The sequence below is a fragment of the Schistocerca cancellata genome, chromosome 1 (assembly GCF_023864275.1).
Source record: "Schistocerca cancellata isolate TAMUIC-IGC-003103 chromosome 1, iqSchCanc2.1, whole genome shotgun sequence".
Classification (NCBI taxonomy): domain Eukaryota; kingdom Metazoa; phylum Arthropoda; class Insecta; order Orthoptera; family Acrididae; genus Schistocerca; species Schistocerca cancellata.
Genome location: NC_064626.1, coordinates 435,577,945 through 435,604,065, shown reverse-complemented (window position 1 = coordinate 435,604,065; position 26,121 = coordinate 435,577,945).

Genomic DNA, 26,121 nt, shown 5'->3' with positions numbered 1-26,121 from the left:
CACTAGAGCCTTACAGAAAGTAATATGAAACAATGCTTAGGAAAGCTTTTACAACAGGGTTACCGATACGCCAAGGTATTGCTCATATAAGCTTTAGTCTCAATGTACAATTATGTAGAAATGTGACAAAATGTTTCGTCCAAATTGTGAGTCACATATATTATGACTACTAACGTATGACTATGTTTGTCAATCCTGTAGAACAGAATGCAAGAGAAATCCCTAGTCTGTATAAAACTAGGCATTGTCTGGCAGTAAAACAGATAATCTGTTCTTTCATGAAATGCTGATCGTTTCAATTGAGATCACTTGTTCCATTGAAATCACATGTGTAAACTTCTGTACACAGAAGAGCTTCGAATACTACATATTACGATATTTTTAAACTAACAGTGCCATAAGAAAGGAATTTTCTGTTTTCATCGACTTTGATTCGCACATCAAACTAATTGGTGGCAACAGATTATTTTCTTCTAAATGATTATTCATAAGAAATGCGCCATATTCTCTTACTATTTCGCACCAAGATATTGTGACAGTGATACCAATTGTCTTCTGTAGTCTACATCCACAACTGCAAAATGAGTTTACACTCACAAATTTCAACAAGTCTGTTTTCCTCTGCTTCCCAACAAAAGACAATTATTGAAACCTTCCTGGTGGAGAAATCATTAGTCCTTGCATCATTTACTTGTGCTGTCATGAAATGTCATATGAAAAGTGATCTTCTGTGAAAGGAAACTGTGGCGTCAATGGATAGTGTCGGTAGACATGTCGAAAGTGGCATGTCGAAAGTGTAATAAGATATTTATAAACTCATATTTCTTCTCTTCTTTCTACTGCAAGAACAACAATATTTGTCTTTGCATAACGAACATCTTTCTCTCCTTTTTCTGCATCCTTATTTCAAATCTTACAGTTTATCTTTGGATATGAAACATCTAACTGGTGACCCGCTTCAAACTCGGGTCACTCGAGTAGAGACAGTTAACTGATGCATAAATATGATAGTTAATATTTGTAGCCACATGATAAACATAATCAAATCATACGTTTCTTTCGGTGCCTCACTATTAGAGTGTATAAGAATTGTCTACGTATAAAGTCAACAACTGGAGAATATACTATCGAAGTATGACATAAGTCAAACATGGTGTCCGCCTAGGGATTTTACAGCACGCCAGGATTCGTGCGCCAACTTAATTTTGCCAAAGAAAGCAAAGGCGTAAGTGAGACACAAGCGGAGTTGACACCATCTTTGTAGACAACCTGACAAAGCCACCTCATGAAGTAGGCTCTACACGAGGCATGACGGGAAACGTAAACTACAACCACACTCCCTGGCGGGCCCATCAGTACCGATCGACCACCACGTCATCCTCTGCCAATGGCGAAATTGGATGCGTTATGAAGTGGTTCAAGGTCATCATAATCGTCTCTCGGCCGTTGTCAGTAATCACGCCCTTGAGCCGTTACTACTTGGTGAAGTAGCTCCTCCATTGGTCCCACGAGGCTGTGTGCACCCCGTTGTAGTCTTCCCACCAAGGAAAAATACCTGGCAGTACCGGGAATCGAAGCCGGATCCTAGGCATGGCTGTTGGATGCGCTGACCACTCAGCTGCGGACACAGGCCGTGAATAGAAAGACAGACAAGAAAACTTCAGATTCCTATCACTGTTCTTTGCACTGAGAAAGGAAAGTGACCTACAAACGACACGCCACAGCTCGTAAGACATGCAATAGGACGGCTAAATTAAGAAATTAATGTCTTTCAATTCTGGAATGATGTTAAAAAACTAAAACTATTCCAAATTCACCCATTGCCCAAGAAACCCACGGTTCTCATTCATTTCGGAAAATAAAAAAAAATATTTCCCATAAAATTTGTTAAGTTATTAAGTTTTATCACTCCATGACAATAATTCTACGTAATTTATTCCCTAAAAATATGTAGTTTGTGCGACAGCTGTCACTTTTGAAAGTAGTCAGTCCTACTGTAGCCATACGTATACTTGATGCTTGGAATGCAAACAAACTTAGTACCGAGTGGTTATAGTTGAAGTGTAGCACTCATGGAGGTCCAGTATCGGCTGTAATTATTGTATGGCTGCGAAACTTAGCAAATATGCTAATGCCTTAAAGCAAAACCGATTTACGGTGAAAAAAAATTTAAAAATTAGTTACAACTGTGGCCACCAGGTACAAGTCTGGAGCTGTACAGTGTTTGTATAACAGTATGGTACCCGTGGTCTAGGGGAAGCGTCTTTGATTCATAATCAAATCGCCGTCGGTCCCGGGTTCGATCCCCGCCACTGCCTATATTTAGATAAATAGTCAGCATTGGCGTCCGAAGACTTCCGCCATAAGAAGTCAGCCTCATTCTGCCAACGGCCTTGTCAAAGAGGGCGGAGGAGCGGATAGAGGTTCAGGGCACTCTCTTGTCCTAGGGGTGGGAAATTGCCCCTAAAGGCGGAAGAATCAGCAATGATCAACGACATGAGGATGCAGAAGGCAATGGAAACCACTGCATTAAAGACACGTAACGTGTATCCACAGGACATGTGGCCTGTAATTGAAGAAGTGTCATGATGATCTCTCCATTGGCAAAAGATTCCGGAATAGTTCCCCATTCGGATCTCCGGGAGGGGACTGCCAAGGGGGAGGTTACCATGAGAAAAAGACTGAATAATCAACGAAAGGATAACGTTCTACGAGTCGGGGCGTGGAATGTCAGAAGCTTGAACGTGGTAGGGAAACTAGAAACTCTGAAAAGGGAAATGCAAAGGCTCAATCCAGATACAGTAGGAGTCAGTGAAGTGAAGTGGAAGGAAGACGAGGATTTCTGGTCAGATGAGTATCGGGTAATATCAACAGCAGCAGAAAATGGTATAACAGGTGTAGGATTCGTTATGAATAGGAAGGTAGGGCAGAGGGTGTGTTACTGTGAACAGTTCAGTGACTGGGTTGTTCTAATCAGAATCGACAGCAAACCAACACCGACAACGATAGTTCAGGTATACATGCCGACGTCGCAAGCTGAAGATGAACAGATAGAGAAAGTGTATGAGGATATTGAAAGGGTAATGCAGTATGTAAAGGGGGACGAAAATCTAATAGTCATGGGCGACTGGAATGCAGTTGTAGGGGAAGGAGTAGAAGAAAAGGTTACAGGAGAATATGGGCTTGGGACTAGGAATGAAAGAGGAGAAAGACTAATTGAGTTCTGTAACAAGTTTCAGCTAGTAATAGTGAATACCCTGTTCAAGAATCACAAGAGAAGGAGGTATACTTGGAAAAGGCCGGGAGGTACGGGAAGATTACAATTAGATTACATCATGGTCAGACAGAGATCCCGAAATCAGAAACTGGATTGTAAGGCGTACCCAGGAGCAGATATAGACTCAGATCACAATATAGTAGTGATGAAGAGTAGGCTGAAGTTCAAGACATTAGTCAGGAAGAATCAATACGCAAAGAAGTGGGATACGGAAGTACTAAGGAATGACGAGATACGTTTGAAGTTCTCTAACGCTATAGATACAGCAATAAGGAATAGCGCAGTAGGCAGTACAGTTGAAGAGGAATGGACATCTCTAAAAAGGGCCATCACAGAAGTTGGGAAGGAAAACATAGCTACAAAGAAGGTAGCTGAGAAGAAACCATGGGTAACAGAAGAAATACTTCAGTTGATTGATGAAAGGAGGAAGTACAAACATGTTCCAGGAAAATCAGGAATACAGAAATACAAGTCGCTGAGGAATGAAATAAATAGGAAGTGCAGGGAAGCTAAGACGAAATGGCTGCAGGAAAAATGTGAAGACATCGAAAAAGAAATTATTGTCGGAAGGACAGATTCAGCTTACAGGAAAGGCAAAACAACCTACAGTGACATTAAAAGCAAGAGCGATAACTTTAAGAGAGCAACGGGAACTCCACTGTTATATGCAGAGGAGAGAGCGGATAGGTGGAAAGAATACATTGAAAGCCTCTATGAGGGTGAAGATTTGTCTGATGTGATAGAAGAAGAAACAGGAGTCGATTTAGAAGAGATAGGGGATCCAGTATTAGAATCGGAATTTAAAAGAGCTTTGGAGGACTTACGGTCAAATAAGGCAGAAGGGATAGATAACATTCCATCAGAATTTCTAAAATCATTGGGGGAATTGGCAACAAAACGAGTATTCACGTTGGTGTGTAGAATATATGAGTCTGGCGATATACCATCTGACTTTCGGAAAAGCATCATCCACACAATTCCGAAGACGGCAAGAGCTGACAAGTGCGAGGATTATCGCACAATCAACTTAACAGCTCATGCATCGAAGCTGATTACAAGAATAATATACAGAAGAATGGAAAAGAAAATTGAGAATGCGCTAGGTGACGATCAGTTTGGCTTTAGGAAAAGTAAAGGGACGAGAGAGGCAATTCTGACGTTACGGCTAGTAATGGAAGCAAGGCTAAAGAAGAATCAAGACACTTTCATAGGATTTGTCGACCTGGAAAAAGCGTTCGACAATATAAAATGGTGCAAGCTGTTCGAGATTCTGAAAAAAGTATGGGTAAGCTATAGGGCGAGACGGGTCATATACAATATGTACAACAACCAAGAGGGAATAATAAAAGTGGACGATCAAGAACGGAGTGCTCGTATTAAGAAGGGTGTAAGGCAAAGCTGTAGCCGCTACTGTTCAATCTGTACATCGAGGAAGCAATGATGGAAATAAAAGAAAGGTTCAGGAGTGGAATTAAAATACAAGGAGAAAGGATATCAATGATACGATTCGCTGATGACGTTGCTATCCTGAGTGAAAGTGAAGAAGAATTAAATGATATGCTGAACGGAATGAACAGTCTAATGAGTACACAATATGGTTTGAGAGTAAATCGGAGAAAGACGAAGGTAATGAGAAGTAGTAGAAATGAGAACAGCGAGAAACTTAACATCAGGATTGATGGTCACGAAGTCAATGAAGTTAAGGAATTCTGCTACCTAGGCAGTAAAATAACCAATGACGGATGGAGCAAGGAGGACATCAAAAGCAGACTCACTATGGCAAAAAAGGCATTTCTGGCCAAGAGAAGTCCACTAATATCAAATACCGGCCTTTATTTGAGGAAGAAATTTCTGAGGATGCACGTCTGGAGTACAGCATTGTATGGTAGTGAAACATGGACTGTGGGAAAACCGGAACAGAAGAGAATCGAAGCATTTAAGATGTGGTGCTATAGACGAATGCTGAAAATTAGGTGGGCTGATAAGGTAAGGAATGAGGAGGTTCTACGCAGAATCGGAGAGGAAAGGAATATGTGGAAAACACTGATAAGGAGAAGGGACAGGATGATAGGACATCTCCTAAGACATGAGGGAATGACTTCCATAGTACTAGAGGGAGCTGTAGAGGGCAAAAACTGTAGAGGAAGACAGAGATTGGAATACGTCAAGCAAATAATTGATGACGTAGGTTGCAAGTGCTACTCTGAGATGAAGAGTTTAGCACAGGAAAAGAATTCGTGGCGGGCCGCATCAAACCAGTCAGTAGACTGATGACCAAAAAAGAAAAATGGGATCCACGTTGTCATTTGAAAAACCGTAGCGTGGGTGAACGGTATAGCTAAAGAGAAGCAACACCGTGCTCTGTTACTGAAACTGTTTATGTGAACGGCAGAAATTAAACTGATGCACTGGGATAGTAGCGCAGGCTGAAAGTCCTAAGAATAGGCACGGCTCCGTTAAATGGCTTAAAGAAGATTATAATAAAGTTCGAAAATACAAGTGAGCTTGCTTTGGCACCTGGAAGAGAAAGGTCTCCTGTCTCGCTGGAAGTTATGGACGAGCTTCGTAGAAGTTATTGACGAGATTGCTGTTGCTGTAACTGATCACGCAGCATGTGCTTCGTGTAGCGCTAATGCTCATACAGTGTTAACTGAATTGTCCATCCCATGGTCAACAGGTACTGAAAGTTTTGCGGCCTATTTTACACTGGTGCTCAAGAAGATTCAGAGGGTGCAGCAACTAAAACCTCATGATCCGCAGCAACGTTCTGAATTTGCTCTCTAATTTCTAGCACGGATCGAAGTTGATGATACGTGGCCGGGTAATATTCTATGGAGAGACGAGGCACATTTTACACTACAGGGTGCAGTGAAAACTTCCGAATTTGGGGTACTGTCAAACCACGTGTTGGGCACGAAGAGCCATTGCTCTTGTAATGTCTCTTGCAGCGGTCTCTCCGCAACATTTCCAGAAATTTTATAAATTATATAACTCAGTACATATCTCGAAATATCTCTTCTTATCTTACCGATTCCTAAACTTTAATATACGATGATTATCAACGCAAAGTAGTTTCAAGCCCTATTATTCCTTGGAGCGTCCATTTACTCCATGGAATAGCTTCTCTGCTATCTATGTTTTCTCTTATGAAAAGAATGAAGGAGATCTTGCCGATTAGACGTGAAAGAAGGAAGATGTATATGTATGTATTGTTGAGCTAGTCGCCATCTTGATGAGATTCTGTATGAGAAGGAATTTAATACATGAACTAAACTAAAGTAAGTGTGTTCGCGTATTATTTAACTGATTATTATTGACAGTGTCTGCTTACTACGCTGTGTTCCACGGGATCAGTGGGGAACGTCTGATTTACGCTGGACGAACCTGCCGTTTTGTATGCTCAAGATGTCCAGTTTATTACTTTCAATAAATAGGCTAACACGGTCTTACCAGCAGATCTCCGGTCTTCCCCATGTGATCACCGAAAGTTAATAATTATTACAAATGTTTTCAGGAGATCGACTGACAATTTTCGTCGCACCGAGACTTCGAAATTGCTTCACTGTCTTATGGAATTTAAGTTAAGCTCAATTTAATCAGGATAGAACAGTATTGAACTGTGTGAATGTGATAAGCCTGCTTTTTGAATGAAAATTCCCTTAATATACGCATGTTTTATACTATCCTGATCAGTGAAGCTAAATCAGGCCAGTGTGAGAGAGGTTTTTAAATTTCAGATCACACAAAAAAATATTAAACTCTCTCCGTATGTGACTTTGTGGAGTGGATTCACAAGCAAATTTTTTCTTGGTCCGTTCTTCTTTGAAGAGAATATATCCAGAGAGCCTGTCAGGTGTACCGTGACGTCTGCGCGTTATCGAGGCCGCATTGGACAGCATGTGATTCCTACTTTGGAAATGCGCAGTTGTCTGGAAACCACTGTTTCCACGAAAGATGGGGCAACACCTCATGTCACTCGCCCTTTGAAAGATCTGGTTAATTCAGCAATCCGCGAACGTGTTATCTCTAGAGGTTTTTCAAATGCATGGCCTGCAAGATAATCTGATCTGAACATGTACATTTTGGCTCTGGGCATATCTAAAAGAAAACGTTTACAAGTTTCTACATGAGCTCGCGCAGCTCACGACGGTAGCGAGCAACTGTTGATCACGTCGTTTTACTGATGCAGGATCTCTTACACGCCGCATTAGCACGTAGTACGGTTTACGTCTGTCTTGTTAGAAGCCCACATCGTCTTTAAACATACTTTTGGTTTGTATGGATACAAAATATTTCAGATGGCGCATTTCCAGTGACTTGCCATCATAAGGGAAATACGTGACCGTTTGTCTTCTCTCGGTGGAAAAGATCGACACAAAGAAAGAGACCAGAAAGAAAAGAAATCAATAGAGAGAAAAAAGTCTGTAATATTTAGTATTAGATGCCCTGCCACTTCTCACCCCCCAAAATCGTTTCAAGTACCCTGAATTACCCTGAACACCCTTAATGAGGTAGTCCGTGACCTTACTGTGCAGTACTAATAACTCGACACACTTCCTTATTATGTGAACACCTCTCTAAATACTGTAGAAACATCGTTTGACTGAAGAGGTGCCCGATGCAGCGATGAATGGGCTGCCTGGGGTGCGCCCTGCCCGAAACATTAATATTCACAACAGGACCGTGATTCTTGCCCGAAGCTCGGAGCACCGAAACTTTGGACGAAACAAGCCGGCACGATTGAATATTACATAAGACGTCCACTTTGCAGCTCGTATAGCAGCGGGCCCTATTGAACTTTGGCCGGAAACTTCGATATTGAATAGCTGAGAGCTCTGTTTCATTGTCTTGGCGGGGACTTAACACACAGAGGCGGCTCCCGACTCTGGCGACGAGACGGCCTCCGCTTCTTCCGAATCGCTGCGCATTGTTCGCCAGAACAATGATACCGCCGGCGCTGAATGGCTAATTACGCAAACCGAGTCAGCTCGGGCCCATCTGCAGCGGCGCTGATGAAGTGGCCCGGCCAGAGTAAATACTCGCTCCGTGCCCGTGCTCGCTCCTCCAAGGAGATACTCCGCCGCACCGCCTCCACGTTTAACGCCAAGACGTGAAACCATCTGCCCAGTGCCACATGTCTTGTATTGCATCTTTATGTGTGGGCTTTCGTGACTTTCATTCTACCTTTCCAAAACGATAATGGGTTTGTTGATGAGAAAATTTTTCTGCTGTCAGTCACAATCTTTTCATTTATTTATGTTTTGCGCGGCGCGTTTCGGGAAATGATTCCCATTTCCGAGTGCGTTTTCTGTATAATATGTGATTTATTCGTGATGTTTTTGGTACATGATGAGCTGCATTGTTCTGTTGTCTTTACTGTGAATTTCTATAGATGCTTCGACAGTAGCCTCCGTTCATTGTATTTATGATGTTCGACTCTCTGATCATATTTCACCACCATATGCACAGATATCCTGATTGCGCGCAGACAAGCGCAGACATTTCTACATCCCCGTATCTTCTGTACTGTCTTATCAGTGACCAGTATCCCTTATATCTCACCTCAACCTTAACGCTCTTGTCCGAACTACATGACAGAAACACCTTCTCCCATTAGAGCAAAATCCCTTCTGTCCCAGTCCATCGTTCAGCCGCTATCTCGATATCCTTCTCACTATTAGGAACCCGAATGGAACAACCTCCCGCATTATATTAGAGAACTGAATAAAATCTGGAGCTTGAGAAGACAGTTGGAGACATATCCCCTAAAGCAACAATAAAGATCAACGTTGTCCTAGTATGCACTCGTTGCGATTGTACGTCCGTCTTCCCAACAAGATCTTCCTCATTTCCCAAATTTCTTAGCCAATGCAGTCTCCTCATATTTCCTTTCCTCGCATCTCGCTGCATCAGAAAACAACTGGTTTTAGACCTATAAATTCTTCTTATATCTGGCACTATCATTGGTGTTGTTATTATTGTTATTATTATTATCCTCAAGTGGCAACAAGTATAGTAGTACAAGCACTGCCAGTATTAACTTTGTTCGTTCATAGTCAGTATAATTTAAATTTACTGACACCGCCACTTCCGACACTGAAGTAAATGCTTGTCGTATTAAAATTGTTATTTCTTAGGTCACCATCAAGCAAAAAAGAAACAGTACATGTGCAACCTGATCCGTAGCAAGAGCCGACCTGATGCCCTAGGACAGGTTAAATAAGTAAATAAAATATATTCAAATAAAAATTATGACACATTGAAGTAAGTTTCATCTTAAACATATATCAACAACTAAAAATCCAGTGTATTGCGACAAATACCATCCATGTGAAAATATATATTGTCTGTGGACGCCCTGTAGAATTACTTCTGTTGACCACGTGCAAGATGTAACACCCCAATTATAGGACCCATAATGAACATCCTTTTGTTGCAAAAAGAAGTAGAAAAATGAATCATCCTGACAGTGATGACAGATACTGACAACAAAAATTTACACGCTTCACAGTCTGAATACCAAGAATATTATGTCAATACTAATGCTTATCATAAAGAAAGGACTGAATGAAACAATACCATATGATACGAAACAGAAACTTTAAAGAAATAATTCAAAAAAATTGCTATTTACGACGGTTAAAGCCCAGACCATAAACTGACCAAAGATAACATTTATCCGAGGAGAGAGTTGTAGCCGCATCGAGCTGTAAGTTCGCTGTGACTACAATGTAACGCGACAATGGAGACGTTAACTTCACTTCTCTCTTGTATTGTTGCAATAGTACGCATGTTAAGCGCTACCAGATTATTTTAAAACCGATCTGAAGTTTGAAAGTTTTACGGTTGGAAGTATTAGAAGTCGGACTGAAGTAAAATCATCTTTACCGTTTAAACAGGTAAGGGGATAGTTGATATATGTGACAGAAAAATAACTCGTCTGATTGCTGATTTGTGATGGAACTTAGCCTTCGTGATACTTAATAGTCACGAACATCAAAGGACACAGAAAGAGACTGATCGGCGGCATAAACTCAATTATTAGAGTTGAGTAGGAAACAGATAACGCAATCACGAAGAACTTAACAATTGCGCCGTGTTGTCAAAGCTATCGACAAAGTCAGAATTGCTGATGCTAACAGACGCAGTTCCCCGAAGGAAAAATCGGGTGTGTGCTGAGTGTAGGGACAAATAATTTCGAAGAACAATAAATTTTACTTCAGCTTTAATTTTTCGTGTCGCATACATTATTTAATGGACATTTTAATTGTATTTGTGTAATTAACTGATTCTTCAGATAACATAGAAGTGAAAAGTGATTTAGTGACAATTTAACTGTAAACAGCAATAAGTTTACACCGAAATACGACACGTTCTGAACATTGCTGAAGGGTATGTTGTCTCTGGAATTACGTCGTGTAGTTGTTGAATATGCGACGAAGTGACGCCTTGACAAAGGAATAATAATTAACAACTCAATATCCTCGCAAAAATCATGACATCGGCTTGGGTGATGGATTAATGATTCAAGACATTATATTTTCAACGTTTGAATACCTATTCTCAAACTGGGCATAAGAAGTAGTCAGCAAGTTCGCGTAAATTGAAAAGTAGCGACATCGCCTGCCGACAGTGACGTGAGCGAAACTACAACAGTACGCAAGCGGACGATAAATAGTAATCATTACTCAAAATAAGTGATTATGCAGGTACGGTAGATTTTATTGCTTTACCAAATTGGTAATTGTAAGAATTTCATTGTGCTGGTGCCAAGTAGAGAGTAAGATTAATATTGTGTGACGACTGTGACCATAGTTAGTGTGAGTACTACTAGTAAAAGTGGTTAACAAGATATTAAATCATGTCAAGAAGAAGGAGAACGTTACGTAGCGATTTCGACAAAATTGTCCCGGAATCTTGTGATGAATTAAGAGAAGTATCAGACCATGAGGATATCAATAGGACTATTGTCAATGTGGGAGTAGAATCTTTTGCCGAGTCAGACAATATTAACGTCCCTAATGTATCTGACTCTGGGATAGAAAGTAAGGAAAAGATAACTGACGATAATACTCCCGATCCTAAGGATAAAGCCGTCAATGAATACATGACGACTGTTACACCAACGGTGTCAGGAAATATAGAAGTCTTAGTGCAATATTAGCAAAACTGACTATGTCGGATGATTTAAATGTTAAATTCTCTGACATGAACAATAGGTTCACTGGACTGCAAGTGAACTTAAATGTTAAGTTTTCTGATATGGACACTAAGTTTGCTAACATAGATGCTAAGTTAACTGAACAGCAATCATCTATAGATGCTAAATTCATTGATCAACAATAGGCTTTAGAAATTAAGTTTGCTAACATAGATGCTAACATAGATGAATTTAGCTTCTATAGATGGTTGCTGTTCAGTTAACTTAGCATCTATGTTAGCAAACTTACTGTCCATATCAGAAAACTTGACATTTAAGGTCTCTTGCTGTTCAACGAACCTATTGTTCATGTCAGAGAATTTAACATTTAATTCATCCAACATAGTCAATTTTGCTAATATAGCACTAAGGGCATCTATATTTCCTGACCCCATTGGTGTAACATTCGTCATGTATTCATTGACGGCTTTAGGATCGGAAGTATTATCATCAGCTATCTTTTCCTTACTTTCTAGCCCAGAGTCAGATACGTCTGATAGTCTAGAGTCAAGGTTAGCAAACCGAGAAAAGGAAGATATTAGGATTATTGATCGTGTCGATAAAATCAATGAAAATGTCAATACTTTTTCAGATCAATTTGGGGTTATGTCTGAAAAGGTTAATGCCCAGGCTGGCAACAACATTTATATCACGGAAAGAGTAGAGGGACTGTCAGGTCGTATAAATGATTTGTTGAAAAATTCGTTGGATAAAGTGGATACTTATATGCTACAGCAAACTAAGAAACTGGAGGCTGCGGCAAACATTGAACTATCAATATTGTGATGATGGCAGTAGAAACAATTGTGTCAGACGTTCCTATAAATCCACAGAATAAATCGAATTGGGGAAACTGTCAGATGCATAACGTAGGTGTGGCTGCAAGAGGGATCAACAAACTGAGTTTTACCAGTAAAATGAGTTACACATGACTGCCACTAAATGTACTAACAGTTCCCATACATGGATAACACCTTAAATATATAGACAATGCCAACCCAAAATACAGGAAAGGTAACAAGTCACGTCACTGACTGTGGCTGTTGGAAAGCCCTTAACGGGCTATAAGCTGTTAATAAAATCTCTTAAGCAGTGAAATACATGATCCCTCAAAATACAAGGATAGCTAGGGAGGCATATAATTTAAAATGTGACTACCAGTTGGTACACTCCAGCAGAAACATTGACAGTGACCCTTAAATTAGTAAATACACAATCCCCCAAAATACAAGATAAGCTGGGAAGACTTGAAATTTAAATGTGAGTCACAAATGGTGCACATCAGCAAAAATATTGACAATGACCCTTAAATAAACATACAATCCTCCAAAATACTACAGAAGGTGGCAAATGCAGCAGGCGTCTATCACAGCCAACAGCCAGGAAAGTTTTACAATGAGTGAAGTTAGCTAATGACTGTGGATCGAAAAGAAAAAAGAAAGCTCTGTAGTTCGTACAAATAAGTGTTGTTGTTGTTGTTGTTGTTGTGGTCTTCAGTCCTGAGACTGGTTTGATGCAGCTTTCCATGCTACTCTGTCCTGTGGAAGCTTCTTCATCTCCCAGTACTTACTGCAACCTACATCCTTCTGAATCTGCTTAGTGTATTCATCTCTTGGTCTCCCTCTACGATTTTTACCTTCCACACTGCCCTCCAATGCTAAATCTGTGATCCCCTGATGCCTCAGAACATGTCCTACCAACCGGTCCCTTCTTCTTGTCAAGTTGTGCATACGTAAAAGGCTTTAAATCTTAACACATTCCAGAACCAGCAATAAGGGTGCAAAGTTTAAACAAGTAGTTATAGAGCAAATATAGTGCCACGGAGCTTCAGGCCTGAAGAACATGCTTATGTGGTTCCTGAATTCACAATATTGAATAGATCAAGAGTTCCCGATTAATTGGAGCAACACTCCGCTAAGACACATATCAAGCGACCAAGCCAACATGAGGCTACAGATTGCAGGCTAAGCTAGACATCATGCGACGAAGGAAGTGCTGCCACAGCAGAATGAAAACAAGGTGAAATATAAGTGCCTGCAAATCCAATTACTCATCTATAAAAGGGTGCCTTGCCTTCGACCCTTCGACACAGACTATGTTACGATTTCAGTTTCATCAACCCTACTCTCTTTCAAATTCTGAAGGTGGCAGGAGTAAAATACAGGGAGCGAAAGGCTGTTTACAATGTGTACAGAAACCAGATGGCAGTTATAAGAGTCGACGGACATGAAAGGCAAGCAGTGGTTGGGAAGGGAGTGAAACAGGGTTGTAGCCTATCCCCGATGTTATTCAATCTGTATATTGAGCAAGCAGTAAAGGAAACAAAATAAAAATTCGGAGTAGGAATTAAAATCCATGGAGAAGAAATAAAACCTTTGAGGTTCGCCGATGACATTGTAATTCTGCCAGAGACAGCAAAGGACCTGGAAGAGCAGCTGAACGGAATGGACAGTGTCTTGAAAGGAGGATATAAGATGAACATCAACAAAAGCAAAACGAGTATAATGGAACGTAGTCGAATAAAATCGGGTGATGCTGCTGGAATTAGATCAGGAAATAGGACGCTTTAAGTAGTAAAGGAGTTTTGCTATTTGGGGAGCAAAATAACTGATGATGGTCTAAGTAGAGAGGATATAAAATGTAGACTGGCAATGGCAAGGAAAGCGTTTCTGAGGAAGAGAATTTTTTTAACATCGAGTGTATATTTAAGTGTCAGGAAGTCGTTTCTGAAAGAATTTGTATAAAGTGTACCCTTTTATGGAAGTTAAACGTGGACGATAAATAGTTTAGACAAGAAGAGAATAGAAGCTTTCGAAATGTGGTGCTACAGAAGAATGCTGAAGATTAAATGGGTAGATCATACAACTAATGAGGAGGTATTGAATATAATTGGAGAGAAGAGAAATTTGTGACACAACTTGACTAGTAGAAGGGATCGGTTGGTAGGGCATATTCCGACGCATCAAGGGATTACCAATTTAGTATTGGAGGGCAGCGTGGAGGGTAAAAATCGTAGAGGGAGACCAAGAGATGAATAGACTAAGCAGATTCAGAAGGATTTAGGTTACAGTAGGTACTGGGAGATGAAGAAGCTTGCAACGGATAGAGTAGCATGGAGAGCTGCATCAAACCAGTCTCAGGATTGAAGACCACAACAACAACAACAATAACAATAACTCAATTTACAACAGCAAATTCTCGTACACTTGCACGGAATATGGACTGGATCAATGAATTATCAGCAGTTACACTAGCTGATGACCATGCACACAACCACTCGGAGGCGCGTTAATATGGTAAGTCCAACTCCACCTTAAAACAGACGTGGTCTTATAGCAACGAGTACCAATAAAAAACAACACTTAACTCCACTCAGGTGTGAAGGTGTCATGACTTCCGTAATTCCAAGCAGGGGTGTTATTGCCTCCAATCCGTACAGGCAGCGTTCGAGGTGCCATAAAATTTAAGCTTACAGAGTTGGCCGGGAAGTTGCCGATCAGGTCGCACAAGGCGCCCACTGCTCTTCCCGCAACTTACCACTATCAGTCCCTAATCCAGCTGGCAAGGCTTGCCTCCGACCGATTTAACCACTCGCAGCTACTCGACGCCCGTGCCGGACAGCAGGATTCCCCCAAAACCAACGACTTGTCAGCCACTCGCCGGTCAAAAATAAACAACACACGCCTCGACCAAAGACCCTAGCTCCCGACATCTGATAAGGATCGATATCGGCAACCCCAGTAGCTAGTGGCGCCAGCAGAGCGCCATGCCCGCCAAAATTAAAGCGCCACGGGTCACACTTGTCTTTTAACGTGATCTGGATGGAGAACTGATGTATCCAGTAATAATTCTTGGTGCTTCTTAGTTTGCTCTTAGGTTGGTCACTGCGTGGAAACTAAGATAAGCGGAGGTATTGTGACGACGCTAATTTGTTGTAATTTGGAGAGAGAAGTTTGGTCGCGGATCGCGCTTAAAGGGCGCGCGAATGGCAGATGGTGAGGAAGAGGGCGGCGAGCGAGTAGTCAGCGGCAGATCGTTGCACGTGGACCGGTCAGTTTCAAGTGGCTGGCAGTAACTTGACGTGTCAATAGCGTTTAGCACGTTCCAGCGCACGGCTTTAAGGTAACACATTATCCACTTTTCCGTTGATTACACACAAACGCAAATTAGTGCAACAAAGTATGGTAAGGCAAATGAAAGACGAATTTGAGACGAATCAGCCGAGACACTGATACGACTCATACGAATTTTATACCAAAATATATTAAAAAACAAATCTGCAGTATGTGCAATTTACTGACTAATTTATAACTTTTTAACCAATGCTGGTACAGAGTAGATCGAGTGCTCATTTTAAAGGTCTCGTCAAGACACGATGACTGATATACTTCTATAATTCGCAGCATCAATATTTCACTGGTAAAAAGACAAATTTATTACTTTGTTGTTAATAATTGATTAGAACACGTAACACAAGACAGATACACAAACAGCAAGGAAGTGTATGATAGCGGACGTCGTTATACAAATTTCAACGTCATTAATTTATGATATTTGTCAATATATATAATATTCTGTCTTTGTTTATTAACAATGTTTGCATAGTTTTTTTTTATATCAGTTTAACCTTGTATATACATAAATTCCGATCGGCGCATCAAAAAGAGCGCTTCAAATCGGTATGGGAAGTGCTGCTTTAGAAAGGACTGTGATGCTATTTAATGGCACAAATGGCCAACTATTTTCTCACAATGCAAAAATAATGGCAACACATTAAAATATTAATTCTCGGCGAACTAGTGCAGCTACAAAGTTGTGTAGCATGTGCTTTTTGTTGAGAATTTGAGCTCGCATATAATGGTCCAAACAGATTAAAGATTGCTCTTCTATGCGCAAAGATATGCAAAGAAGTCGTGTTCAAATGAAAGCAGTTACGTGACGCAGCCTGAGGAATTTCGGATCGATGGTATTTAAGCGGAGCTGACATAAACCTCCAGGACAGAGTTCTGCGCGACTTAGTCGACGCCGGACCTGTGTTTTTCACTTGTGTCTTTTGCTGATTGTTTTTGTAAGCGAACAGGACTGTGCTCCAAAATCGTAGCTATGGAATTCCGTTTCCTTTCAAGAGCCGCCACATTCAGCCACTGAAGCGCCACGTACGACTCTGTTTATTTTTTAGCATTCCGAACTATGTTTTAGAATACCAACGGGACTTAGTTTCTGATACGATCAGGTTGGACTCTGTTTGCACCAAGTTTAGGTTACTGTTTCTAAAACAGTGCCACTGGACTTTAACTGTCTTTAAACCAGCCAGGACTTTGAATATTTTGTGGCATCCGACACTCAGGAATTCGCACTAGTGCCGAGTGAACCCTAGATCATCGGGATTACCTCGTGTTTTAGCGAACTGATCGATTTGCTCAATATCAATCGACGTTCTCCAGCTTTTAACAACTTTGTTAAAATTTATAGTGGGTTCAGTTTCGCTACTGGTGGCTCGACAAATAATTAAAACCGCACGTAACTGTTTGGAAGATACCACCAGTGAATTGTATTTAGTTATGAATAAAAACTTGCTAATTTTAAGGAACTCAGACTATGTGATCAAAAATTCCGGACACCTGGCTGAAAATTACTTACAAGTTCTTGACACGCTCCATCGGTAATGCTGGAATTCGATATGGTGTTGGCCCAACCTTAGCCTTGATGACAGCTTCCACTCACGCAGGTATACGTTCAATCAGGTGCTGGAAGATTTCTTAGCGAATGGCAGACCATTCTACACGGAGTGCCGCACTGAGGAGAGGTATCGATGTCGGTCGGTGAGGCCAGACATGAAATCGGCGTTCCAAAACATCTCGAAGGTGTTCTATAGGATTCAGGTCAGGACTTTGTGCAGGGTAGTTCATTACAGGGATGTTATTGTCGTGTAATCACTCAGCCACAGGTCATGCTTTATGAACAGCTGTTCGATCGTGTTGAAAGACGCAATCGGCATCCCCAAATTGCTCTTCAACAATGAGAAGGAAGAAGGTGCTTACAACACCAATGTAGGCCTGTGCTGTGATAGTGGCACGCAAAACAACAAGCGGTGCAAGCCCCCCTCCATGAAAAACACGACCACGCCATAACACCACCGCCTCCGAATTTGACTGTTGGCACTACGCACGGTGTTAGATGACATTCAACGGGCATTCGCCATACCCAAACCCTGCCATCGCATTGCCACATTGTGTACCGTGATTCATCACACCACACAACGTTTTTCCACTTTTCAGTCGTCCAATGTTTACGCTCCTTACACCAAGCGAGGCGTCATTTGGCATTTACCGTCGTGATGTGTGGTTTATGAAAAGCCGCTCGATTATGATATCCAATTCTTCTCTTCTACCGTCTAACTGTCATAGTACTTGCAGTGAATCCTGATGCCGTTGGGATTTCCTGTGTGATGGTCTGATAGAAATCTGCCTATTACGCATTACGATCCTGTTCAACTGACGGCGGTATCTGTCAGTCAACAGACAAAATCGGCCTGCAAGTTTTTGTGCTGTACGTATCCCTTCACTCTTCCACTTCACTATCACTTCGGAAACAGTGGACTTAGGGATGTTAAGGAGTGTGGAAATCTCGCGTACAGATGTATGACACAAGTGACACCCAGTCACCCAACCACGTCGAAGTCCGTGAGTTCCGCGGAGGGCCCCATTCTGCTCTCTCACGATGTCTAATGGCTACCAAGGTTGCTGAAATGGAGTACCTGGCAGTAGGTGGTAGCACAATGTGCCTAATATGAAAAACGTATGTTTTGGGGGCGTACGGATACTTTTGATCACGTAGTGGTATACACGCATTCAATTCGTCTTTTGACTTCAGTCTCCTAGACTGGTTAACATTTGTACTTGACGCTCAGCAGTATCGAGAGTATTTTATTTATACACTTTAACAGCTGTTAAGTGCAGGTGTCTGGTGATAGAAAGCATAGTCATCACCGAGTTAGACAACGGGAGCCAGCAAGCAGAAGCATTTGCGGCCTCTTCCATTCCGCAAACCGTCGCAAGTCGACCACAGAGCATCTTAGTTGAAAATATACACTATTGGCCATTAAAATTTCTACACCAAGAAGATGACGTGCTACAGGCGCGAAATTTAACCGACAGGAAGAAGATGCTGTGTTATGCAAATGATTAGCTTTTCAGAGCATTCATACAAGGTTGGCGCCGGTGGCGATACTTACAACGTGCTGACATTAGGAAAGTTTCCAACTGATTTCTCATACACAAACAGCAGTTGAACGGCGTTGCCGGGCGAAACGTTGTTGTGATGCCTCGTGTAAGGAGGAGAAATGCGTACCATCACGTTTCCGACTTTGATAAAGGTCCGATTGTAGCCTGTCGCGATTGCGGTTTATCGTATCGCGACATTGCTGCTCACGTTGGTCGAGATCCAATGACTGTTAGCAGAATATGGAATCTGTGGGTTCAGGAGGGTAATACGGAACGCCGTGCTGGATCCCAACGGCCTCGTATCACTAGCAGTCGAGATGACAGGAATCTTATCCGCATGGCTGTAACGGATCGTGCAGCCACGTCTCGATCCCTGAGTCAACAGATGGGGGCGTTTGCAAGACAACAACCATCTGCACGAACAGTTCGACGACGTTTGCAGCAGCATGGACTTTCAGCTCGGAGACAGTGGCTGCGGTTACCCTTGACGCTGCATCACAGACAGGAGAGCCTGCGATGGTGTAATCAACGACGAACCTGGGTGCACGACTGGCAAAACGTCATTTTTTCGGATGAATCCAGGTTCTGTTTACAGTATCATAATGGTCGCATCCGTGTTTGCCGACATCGCGGTGAACGCACATTGGAAGCATGTATTCGTCATTGCCATACTGGTGTATCACCGGGCGTGATGGTATGGGGTGCCATTGGTTACACGTCTCGGTCACCTCTTGTTCGCATTGACGGAACTTTGAACAGTGGACGTTAGATTTCAGATGTGTTACTACCTGAACCGTGATTTACACTCCTGGAAATTGAAATAAGAACACCGTGAATTCATTGTCCCAGGAAGGGGAAACTTTATTGACACATTCCTGGGGTCAGATACATCACATGATCACACTGACAGAACCACAGGCACATAGACACAGGCAACAGAGCATGCACAATGTCGGCACTAGTACAGTGTACATCCACCTTTCGCAGCAATGCAGGCTGCTATTCTCCCATGGAGACGATCGTAGAGATGCTGGATGTAGTCCTGTGGAACGGCTTGCCATGCCATTTCCACCTGGCGCCTCAGTTCGACCAGCGTTCGTGCTGGACGTGCAGACCGCGTGAGACGACGCTTCATCCAGTCCCAAACATGCTCAATGGGGGACAGATCCGGAGATCTTGCTGGCCAGGGTAGTTGACTTACACCTTCTAGAACACGTCGGGTGGCACGGGATACATGCGGACGTGCATTGTCCTGTTGGAACAGCAAGTTCCCTTGCCGGTCTAGGAATGGTAGAACGATGGGTTCGATGACGGTTTGGATGTACCGTGCACTATTCAGTGTCCCCTCGACGATCACCAGTGGTGTACGGCCAGTGTAGGAGATCGCTCCCCACACCATGATGCCGGGTGTTGGCCCTGTGTGCGTCGGTCGTATGCAGTCCTGATTGTGGCGCTCACCTGCACGGCGCCAAACACGCATACGACCATCATTGGCACCAAGGCCGAAGCGACTCTCATCGCTGAAGACGACACGTCTCCATTCGTCCCTCCATTCACGCCTGTCGCGACACCACTGGAGGCGGGCTGCACGATGTTGGGGCGTGAGCGGAAGACGGCCTAACGTTGTGCGGGACCGTAGCCCAGCTTCATGGAGACGGTTGCGAATGGTCCTCGCCGATACTGCAGGAGCAACAGTGTCCCTAATTTCCTGGGAAGTGGCGGTGCGGTCCCCTACGGCACTGCGTAGGATCCTACGGTCTTGGCGTGCATCCGTGCGTCACTGCGGTCCGGTCCCAGGTCGACGGGCACGTGCACCTTCCGCCGACCACTGGCGACAACATCGATGTACTGTGGAGACCTCACGCCCCACGTGTTGAGCAATTCGGCGGTACGTCCACCCGGCCTCCCGCATGCCCACTATACGCCCTCGCTCAAAGTCTGTCAACTGCACATACGGTTCACGTCCACGCTGTCGCGGCATGCTACCAGTGTTAAAGACTGCGATGGAGCTCCGTATGCCACGGCAAACTGGCTGACACTGACGGCGGCGGTGCACAAATGCTGCGCAGCTAGCGCCATTTGACGGCCAACACCGCGGTTCCTGGTGTGTCCGCTGTGCCGTGCGTGTGATCATTGCTTGTACAGCCCTCTCGCAGTGTCCGGAGCAAGTATGGTGGGTCTGACACACCGGTGTCAATGTGTTCTTTTTTCCATTTCCAGGAGTGTATTTTCAAAGCATATCCTTAAGAATTTATTTTATTTACTAGCGATTCATCAAGAACATTAACACATTTAATCACGCTATGTAAGCATGGAAGTAGTTGCCAGGGAGTAACTGATGAATCCATAACCAAATTCCTTTTAACAAATGGGAATTTTATTCACTTTAATAGTGCCTAAAAGCATTTTTTTAAAGAAACAGATTTAAAATTATAATCAGTAAGCGCCCTCTAAATATCAAAGTTACAATTTATTCAGAGGCAGAAAGAAACAAGTTTTAACTGTATGAGCTTTTGGGTGGAGAACATAGTCGTTCCCTTTTGACACGGGTGTAGTTACGACCTCTCACAACAGCCTCTGAAACACTACACTGGTGCAAGTCTGCAACACACCGGATAACTTTAAACTAAGAGTTTTAACAATTTACACAAGCACACAAACTATGCACCACCCGTAGGACGGACGGAAATGGTACAAAACACTAACAATTAAAATATTAACCTTGCCACCGAAATTGCAACTTGATTTTAACTTCTAAGAAAAGTCTTACGGTGAAAGGGTGGCAACTTTATATACTAAAATGATCATTTAATTAAAAGCCCATGAAATGCAGTCGTATATAAAATTCTACAAGGTTGGCCAAACAATAGTTAAGATTCTCTACAGTACACACAGACCACCTCTCAAGATCATAGGCAATAATATCAAAGTTTCCAAAGATCAAAACATATTTCAGTTGTTACGTCGTTACACTCCAAGCAAAAAATTCGTTAACACAACAAATCTGAGAAACATGACAGAGGCAGCTACTAACGTACGGTAGATTAATAGGGCGATTACCAAACAACCCGAACCACTGGTTGCTCTTACCCTCCCCTACTCCACAAGGGAAAAACGGACCACCCAATTTATAAACAACCACCTTCACACAGGTGGGCAAACGGATAAGAATGGTGGGACGACTCCAAAGCAAAACGGCTGGTGACATCACCAAGAAAACAAGTAGAATTTAACAAGAGTAAATCAAACAACATATCAGCAATCACTTAACTTCTAATAAACTGCGATTTCTCGAAAAGACCTGGCGCAGCACCCCCAAATCGCTCTCCCTAACCGTCAGCTGCCAGCCGCTTCAACGGACGCAGGAAGGCGCGCCGATCTCCTGTCTCACGGCGTCGCAGCTCGCACCGGCCAGACTGATGTCGTGAGTTGACTCCTGTTGCTCTCGTGTCGACCGCGAAATCGCTACCCCTCGCTATATGCCGCGGCCCACTGGACTTGGACTTATGTGGCGACCTCACATGCGCCCCCGCTCAAGACAGACAAGTTATCTTGTGTCTCAGTGCGTGACCGACCAACCGATCGATCCAACCGCCAATGACCATTGCCTGAGCAAACTCGAGCAGACTGGTGGCCTAACACGCAGACTCAGATGCAAGAACTAAGACCCGACCGGGCGACCACTCGCTGAGTACTCTTACTGGCGGAGTGGAAAGACTCTCATTTTGCCGGCCTTAAAGCTTGATCCGAACGACAGATATACTAGCACTCCGAACGACAGACAGACACAAACTGCCTAACAAATGCGGACGAGAGACAGATAGCAAGCTGGAGAAGAGAGACTGACCCAGAGTGACCATCACTGGCGAGCTCATGGCGCCACTTAAATGCACGTGAACAGGCAACCTTTCCCCTTTCCCACCAGAGGGAGACACCAAAGCTGCGATTGCCACAGCGGCGCCACCGCCAGAAACGGAGGGCGACTGCTTCACACTACGCACTGCGGCGTGCTCTTCAAAACAACGATTTGTACCACGGTTCACGACCTGTGGCTCTACCCTTCATTCGATCCCTGCGAAACCCTACATTTCAGCAGGATAATGTACGACCGCATGTTGCAGGTCCTGTATGGGCCTTTCTGGATACAGAAAATGTTCGACTGCTGCACTGGCCAGCACATTCTCCAAATCTCTCACCAACTGAAAACGTCTGGTCAATGGTGGCCGAGCAACTGGCTCGTCACAATACGCCAGTCACTACTCTTGATGAACTGTGGTATCGTGTTGAAGCTGCATGGGCAGGTGTACCTGTACACGCCATCCAAACTCTGTTTGACTCAATGCCCAGGCGTATCAAGGCCGTTATTACGGCCAGAGTTGGTTGCTATGGGTACTGATTTCTCAGGATCTATCCACCCAAATTGCGTGAAAATGTAATCACATGTCAGTTCTAGTATAATATATTTTTCCGATGAAACCTGTTTATCATCTGCATTTCTTCTTGGTGTATCAATTTTAATGGCCAGTAGTCTACATATTACTTCTGTGGTTCTGATGGTCTAGCAGGTGGCGTCACGGTAGTTCAGCTTCTTTGGTCAGAGGACATTCTGCCTTCCGTCTTGCTCCAGTCTTGCCTGTTGCGCTGCTTGCGAGCGAGAGCGTCTTTACTTGTCTTCATGTCCGTCTTCATCGACCATCATGGCCTTTTCCTATCTTCAAGCCACGATTAAATTAAAATTTCCTTTGGATCATGAACGATCGAAAGTGTATGAAATCGATCTGTTCATATGGGACGAAATTCGTCTTCCACAACAATATGTTTGTCCCTCTGCAATATGTTCTCGAGATTCATGTTTGGATCATTAGTAGCACTGCGTGTATCAAGATAGCGAATAACGAGACGTGCGCCGACTTTGTGCGGTGCCATGCCATCGATCTCAGGTTCCGATACCCTGATGACCGTAAAGGGGCTGATGTGGTTGACCGTGTTGAGGGTTTTGCTGCTCCTATTTGTGGTGCCGTCGGCCATTGTGATGGCCGCCTTTAAAATTTACTTGCTGAAACATGGAAGACGTTCGATACATACCGTGTCCTCAATAGTGTGCGTCAGAGAGAAATTGAGCTGAAGAAACACGTGTCATCTTACTTGGTTATTGCCGGCAACAGGGCTATCGTCATGTACGACGGTCAGCCGTGTACTTGTTCAGGTTGTGGCAAGGAAGGTCATGTCCGCTCGGAATGTGACAGACGCAGATTGGTTCCGACGCCGATCGGGGACATCGCTCTCCGTGCGGTGCCCACGGTGTTACCTCCGCCGTACGAGTCCGCAGTGGAGCTGCCCGCTGCGCCCACTGAATCAGTCGGCCCCGGCGTCGACTTCTCTGTACGACGCGATGGATCTTTTGCCCGTCTCTCCAACAACGCCGCAGGTGGCAGTACCAACGGACGATGGCCGTCAGCAGCCGAAAGACGTCTGCGCCGATCCCACGGTTGTTGATCATGGAGCAGAACCGACCTCCGCTTTTCTGGCATCTGGCCACACATCGGACGACAGCCGTCCGCCATCCGAAACGGAACAGCATGTTAAGAGGCGACGGTCGCCGAGCAAACGGAAGAGACAGCGCCATACCTCTTCTGATGACGGATGTGTGCACAGCATGACGAACCTCCTGCGCTGTGTTCCGACGCCCAGACACCACACGACGTGACGCCTCTTCCCACCACCGTCAACATCCACCAACCGACACCGGTTTTACCGCGTCTGCGTCGTGATGCAGTTGCCACTCTTTTCTTTGTCTGACGCTACATGTGGGCAGGCCTCTGAAAGTTTTCCACTCAAACAGTCGGTGTGACATATGTCGTCTGGGCGGACGAAGTCGATGCCGAGGATGGACGATCTGGAGGTGCACAGAGCGATGGAATGCCTCTGTGTCGTCGAAGGCTGGCAGCCCTTTGTAATAAAAAAAAAAATTGAGTCAGGTATGGAATGAACTTGAAACGATGCCATGTGACATCCACCCAGATTAAATGACGAGAACAATGACGAAGAAAAGGAAAAAGAAAACGGGCAGATCACTCGACTCCGACATTAGAGATATTCCTTCTCATTTGTTCTCTTCTTTTATTTAAATATTCTTTCATGTTTTCAACTTGTCTCTTTTTATTTTCTTCACAGCACTGCACACCAGTTTTTGGTGCTTCTGCCATGGAATCTCTCTAAACGAAACACTTTTCTTCTGAAAATATGTATTTATGTTGCTTTTCTCTTGATTACATGTGCAAATATTTTTAACTGATTAGAGAGTTTTTTGAAAGTTTTGTTTCCCACGGATACGCGAAGATCTTGTTTTGTTAGCCTTATGGCAATCATCCTGTATAAATTATTAAAAAATAACATTTTTCTTTTCTTGCTGTTTATGTTATTTCTTCTGTTCTTAATTCTCAGGTTTCTTTGATTTTTGTTGGACCTAAAATTATCCTGATTAATCTCGTAATATTTCTAGACTGACTATAATCGAGAGCTAGTGATTCATCTTTCGTGAAAGCATTTTGGTTTCACTACAATGCCGTAACGCACTATTTTTGTTTCTTGTTCGTATACAATTTTTATTTTAAATGTTTGTTGTACACTTTCATTTGCGGCAGGTCTTCATAACACCGTCCACTGAATTAGTTTCCCTTTTCTATTTGATCAATGTCGTCTTTAACAATGTTGGCTCATTTTTATGTTACGCTTGATCTGTTCTTCTTCTATCATTTCACCCGACTGGAGTACGTTAGAACAATCACTTTTTAATGTTCTGTGAGTTTCGTTTAGGCTAGTATTATTTCATTCTTTGTGATCTTGGTTTCCTTTTTCTCTTAAGGGATTTGGATTGTTCGTTTGGTTCTGATTTTGAATTTTAAACTCTCTTTGTACCCCTTTTCTTTTTTATTTATTAATTGCAGTTTTATGTGCAATCATGATTTGTGTGACCTGGAGTTCTTTTAGATCCTTCTCCGTATTCTTAAACCAATTTGTTTTTTTTTTTTTGTTTTTGCTGCGGAAATAGTAAAAACCATTTTTTGTTAATTTATTTGATTTAATTCTGAGAATGTGTCCACTGAAATCAATGCTTTGTAATGTTATTACTGTTAGTAAATATATAATAATAATTATTATTGTATTATTATAATGGTATTATTATCGTTATTGGTTCGTATGGGGAAGGCGTGTTTTCCTAACTCCGAGGTAAGATACGCGACGTGTTCCCGGAAGTTTGCGCGCGGATTGCAGCAGTGGCTTGCGGTGGATGAGCAAACAAATTGCGCCGCAGGGCAGCGCTCACAGTGGCCGTTTTAATTAAGTTTGCGCGCCTGATTAAGAGACCAAGTTAGTTACGGCGCCGTCCCCGCCATTAGCATGCTGATAGGAAGCTACTG